At 42.7% G+C, this 5,624-nt stretch overlaps 1 long non-coding RNA gene across 2 annotated transcripts; it reads left to right on the top strand.

The window, feature by feature from the left end:
* Positions 1–200: 200 nt before the first annotated feature.
* Positions 201–2,059, top strand: LOC147710111 (uncharacterized). Of its 2 annotated transcripts, none has more exons than XR_015295609.1 (5): positions 201–285; positions 382–494; positions 710–802; positions 946–1,027; positions 1,961–2,059. It is a non-coding gene; the product is annotated as an uncharacterized LOC147710111 (long non-coding RNA). The 2 variants fall into 2 exon arrangements; XR_015295608.1 differs by lacking the exon at positions 1,961–2,059 and adding an exon at positions 1,467–1,758.
* The last annotated feature ends 3,565 nt before the right edge of the window (positions 2,060–5,624 follow it).

The raw sequence follows: 5,624 nt of genomic DNA, 5'->3' as shown, positions 1-5,624 counted from the left end.
CCTTGACTCGGTTGCCATAACAATTTACATACGCCATTATTTTCAGCTTTCAGCGCCATGTTTGAATGGTAATCATTATCATAACATAGCGGAGGAGTTTGGTCCTCCCTCTCTTTCTATCATACCCTGCTATCAGTCAGTGGTTCACGCCCTTTTTTAGCTTTAAAAGAGCTGTCATTACCAAGGCAGCCACTCCCCCCTTTCTTCCATCGGCGAGGCTGTCCTGCTATCTTGGTTTTCGGAACTGCACCATCCTGCAGCCCATGCATCCTACTTCGTTTATAGGTAAGAGCCATACCCTCGGTAGCCATTCAGAAACCCCAAAGACAGCTTTATGTGATTTTCCACTAAATCCCCTTCCCCTTTTGTTGTCATTTCTAGTAACCATCACGCTAACGGAACCACGGCTTCTCTCGATCGGCCATTACAGTTACCGATTTTAAAACGGTAGAACAGCACTATCTTGCTGCCGGAATTTAGTCACTTATGTTAAGGTAATGACTCTAGCGTATTTTCGACAAGCGGTACAGTAATGTTTTAAAAATGTACACGCATATTGTTTTCCAGCACACGTTTACTGTGCCATATACAATAGCAACCCCTGGGGCCATTTCCCCTTGCCCTTATATCTTGCTACGCTTTGATATGCACAGAGCCATAGCTGGCCTGCCTGTTTAATCCCCGACGTTTCTTTCTGTATTTCTTTCAGCCTATTCAATGCCCTTGGCATTTTTAACCCGTAATTACATCTAGTAATCAATGTGAATCACGATTGGAATATCTGGGAACCGTTTATATAAAGGTAATCTTTATGCGTTTTGCAGTTTTATCCTTACGAGCACAATGTGCCTGTGAAAATTGCACTTTTATGTAGGTCTTTGAACAGCTATTAGACTTTAGCATTGACCCTAGATATGTTTTCTTCTTTTGTATATCCATCTACAGTGATGGCTACTATTTGGACGCCACTATGAAGCAAAATAGTTGGATACAATAATCTGCAGTATCCAAGTTGTCACCACAATAGGTAATACCCTCCCCCCTTCTTTTTAATAATTATTTACCCACTGGCTTAGATATAGTTTCAGGTTAGGAAAGTTTAAAACTCGCTAGCTCTATCATTAGAGTTATCTATATTATAAGCGTTTTCCATCCTTTATACACCATTGTCATCTGACTCTCCGTGGTATATGATCTTTTCCAGTCTAATTTATAGATGAATCCTCCTCTAATAATCTGGTTTCTCAGTAGAAGTATTTTCAAATGAAGAATTATTTAGAACAGATCATAAAACAGTAGCAATAACAAATATATCTTTCTGACCATTATGTTTTTTATGTATCTTATTATTCTCTCCACTAGAATCTTAAGAACTGACCTATTGCTCCATTGTGCTCAAAATATACCCCCAATTTTCAAACATTAGACTGATGTTATACAAAATATTTAGTTTGTATTTAAAATAGGTGCTAGCCCCTTCAAGTGGCTTTGTGTTCTTTGATCTTTTTATCAACTCTAAGGAAGTTATCATCGATTTACCTTCAACGTATGAAACGATATATAAACTGCAAAATGTAAGTTGCTTGATATCAGTGTATTTCAAAACAAGACCATAAAAACTTCCTTTCTGATCAGTTTAGACATGTTAACCTTTGTTGAGAATCTATGTGTAAATGTAACCGAAAACAAACACCTGTTTTTGTACGAGTAACGCATCTTGCAATACTGATCAGTTTTTCTGTCTAGCTAAGCACTGCACTGACCTTATATATATCTGTCTACCATATGACTTCAAGTGACTAATGTTTTGTGTCTGGACCTGCTAGGTAGATTTAGAGTTGTTATGAATGATGTACTCTTTAATAGATAAATAAGCATATAAATAGATACATGTAATGATTATGTTATAGAATATATGTATTGTTATATATAATATGTTTTTTATAAATATTCTTTTCAGAGTTTCATCAACGACTCCTGAAGAAGGCAGTTCCTCTACTGCCGAAACGCGCGTCGAGTCCCTTTGCACTAAATTTTCATTAATTGCACTATTACTATGATGTATTTGGTTTTTATTGAATGTGTTTGATATATGTTTTCAAGAACTGTTTGTGTCACAATTTTATTGTATCATATAGTTTGACTTATATGTTTGAGTCTCTATATGATTTTTATCTATTGTTAATTAAATATATTGTTTTTACGTATACAGTTGTTTTTGACAATTCTTTTTCGCCACTGGTCCCAGCCTTTATAGTCACTTATTTTGTGGATGGCCTAGGATTTATTACTCAAGTTGGTTTTACCCTGCCCTAGGAATCTGTGCATTGTTGATACCCAGGGGGTCCTTGTTTTCTCACAAACCTTAGAGATATTGACATTCTGCCATATTGGATCCCGTAGCTTACATATTCTTTTGGCACTAATGTGAGCCGGACAAGGAGCTATAGTGACGACAGGGAAAACATAAGCATTAGGCAGCAGCCATCTCTGTATCCCTGACAAGTCAGTCCAACTCCCATCCTCATCCATATGTCCCGTCCTCTCCTTCCATATTGCCAGTTCATCTGCAGTCGCCTCTCTGTGAATCTCCCTAACATTTTCTAATGTGTCCTCGAACATCCCATTGTCTGGAACCCATCTAGCGGGACCTGCAACAAACATCCTTTTCATTTTCGATCGAGCAGTTTCCTTCGCAGTCTGGTCTGCAAAAGCATTTCCCCTCCCAACAATGTCTGCACTGACTTTATAAGCACTGCATTTTACTATTGCTAACTTAGTGGGAAGTGTCAATGCAGACAGCAACCTGTGTATCAAGGGGCCGTTCTGTATTCGCTGTCCGTGCGAGGTCAAGAACCCTCTCTCTGGCCAGAGGCGTCCAAAATTATGGGCCACCCCGAAAGCGAACTGGCTGTCGTATAGAGGTTAACAGCCAGTCCCTCACTCAATTCGCAAGCCCTCAGGAGGGCAACTAACTCTGCTGCTTGGGCCGACTCGTATGGAATGCGAGATGTCTTGACTACAGTGTATAGCGTGGTGATTGCATAGGCTGCAGTTGTAGTGCCATCCGGCAGTTTGAAATAAGAGCCATTGACATAAAGTTCCCCCTGAGGGTCAGATAAAGGAACATCAGTCAGGTCTACCCATCCCTTCGTTTCCTCCTCGGACCGAAACAAATAATCATGGACCTCATTGTCCTTTTCTTCCGAAGGGAGGGGTAGTAACATGGCTGGATTCAAAGCAGCACAGCATTTAATGGTAATGTGCGGACTAAATAAGGTCAGCTCATATCCAGTGAGACGCGCACTGGTGAGGTGCTGCGTCTTTGTCTTATTCAAAAGTGTGTCCACAGTATGAGGCACCATAACTGTGAGGTCGGTATCGAGGACGAGCCCTGCCGATTGCCTGATAGAAACTGCCGCTGCAGCCCTCAGACAGCTCGGGAGCGTACTGGCAACATTATCAAGGGTGGCAGAAAAGTAAGCGCAGGGTCTCTGCTTACCACCGAAACCCTGTGTTAGAACAGAAAGCGGGCAACCATCCGCCTCATGTACATAGAGCACAAAAGGCTTCTTGTAATCAGGAGTACCAAGCACAGGAGCAGAACAAAACGCAACCTTTAATTGTTCAAAAGCTTGCTGGCATGCAGGTGTCCAGGTGCCCCTGCATCTCAACTCTCCATATTGCTGGAAGAGTTCGCCCCATCCCCGAAATTTTCAGTAACCCCTCCCGAAGTTTGGCTCTAGTTACGCCTCTGAAATTATGTAAATAATGTTTCTGCGCTTTCAGCTAGGTTTGCAATGTACAGATACAACACGCACACATGGAGATATTTGCCACTGTATTAGTAAAGAAACCGAATGTACGTTGTCCTTGTGTTTTGTGTCCTGTTCTCCCTCCACACCAACTTACATATACCTAATATTTAATTTGCATTCCAATGCCCAATTGGCTGTGAGTGAATTTCCTCAAGTTTCCATTTCGGGACCGTGATCTATGGGCAGTATATTTTGCAATATCCGATTAAACATCCCAGAACAGGTAACCAGATGCTGCCTGTTCTCTTTAGAGACGTTTATCATCTTGCAGCCATTTCCCGATCACAATTTAATCGATGTCCCGAGCCTGCTATGTGCTGTTTATTACATCTCAATGACCAATCAACCATGTTTTTGTGTTGGGGTTCCCTACAATTGGCTTACCCCGTAGTAATACTAATTTATTGATTTCCCATACAGATCCATTGCCCCATTTCCCACATCCCCAGTCCTGATGAAGACCCGCTAGCAAGGTTTACACTACGCCTGCATCTACTTGGGTCGAAACGTCGACACTTCCTCCTGTGTCCAGCCTCTTCCTTGATTTATCATTTGTGATTCTACTTTATTTGAGGCATGGTTGTTTAATCAATTGATGAGTTATTTTTTCCATTGTGTTAACTTATCATTATTTCTGGTGTATTCAGGTATCAGTGACCCTTGTTGCAATTCCCATACCATCACTATTCCAACACTACCCTTCCCTTTTTCCATCCTTTAGGGGCATTATATGCGATTTACTATGCATTTATTTTATGAATGATTTTTTACGATACACGTTGTGATTAAAAACAATGTTGTTATAATTGTCTTTGTATTCACTTAAGTGATTTTACTGCTGAGTTAATTGTTTGATTATCTGGGACCACTTTGTCTGTATCAACTATCTGCCCAGGTCCCAGTGACTTATTGGGTTAACCCGTGTTCTTATAGCACTGTTCTCCCTCAGAGCACACACCGCTGCTGGCGCCTGCCCGCTTGCCTTAGGTGTACCTCTTCCTCGAGCCAGCTCCCTCCAGCAGTGCAGAGTCACGTGATGTGCCTCATCGCCTCGGCTGTGTAGGCAGCCTGGCACCGTGAATGCTGTCCTCTTGCTGTGAAAATGCAGCCTTGTCCTCTGAAGCTGGCTGAGCTGCAGCACATGCTCCCCCGGCTCCCTGTGACAGACAGCTGTGGAGATTGAGGCAGGACTCTGGAGGGACCCGAGAACACACTGATGTAAACAGTAAACAGGGGCATCAGTGCAAAACGATGTCTGCAAGGTCCACGGGCGGCCAAGGAAGGCTTGCCCGGCCGCTAGCAGCCCGCGGGCCGTACTATGAGTACCGGTGCTCTAGGAGAAACCTTGGTGCAAGAACGACTGGTTCTGACACCTCCTCATTTCGGGAAATGAGGTGACTTATATCCTGGAACCAGTAGAGTCCTGAAGAAGGCCCATGTTACTTTGCACTATGGGCACAATTTTACGGCTGAAACATGTAGACTAATTGGCAGTAAGGAGGGGTTTAAGGAGTCCATAACTTCTCCCAATCAGCACTATTCTTCACACTTTTAATCCTGGCCGGAGGGTCCAGGAAAAAATTGTATGCACAGTGTTAGAAATGGGATTTCTGGTAGGCTAGGGCTTGCGCCTAAGCCAGCCAGAAACCACCACTTTAGTCAGGGCGAGGGAGTTACACGCTGAAGATAACCCCTACTCACCACCTTGGTAGCTTGCCATGAGCAGTCAGGCCTATCCCGAAGGATATGTGTAAAGCGTTTGCACAACACACACACAGCACCAACACACTAGGCACACCGCAAAAG

Source organism: Lissotriton vulgaris, chromosome 5 (genome assembly GCF_964263255.1).
Source record: "Lissotriton vulgaris chromosome 5, aLisVul1.2, whole genome shotgun sequence".
NCBI classification, from domain to species: domain Eukaryota; kingdom Metazoa; phylum Chordata; class Amphibia; order Caudata; family Salamandridae; genus Lissotriton; species Lissotriton vulgaris.
The sequence above is the reverse complement of the archived record's forward strand: the minus strand, read 5'-3'. Positions and strand labels throughout refer to the sequence as shown.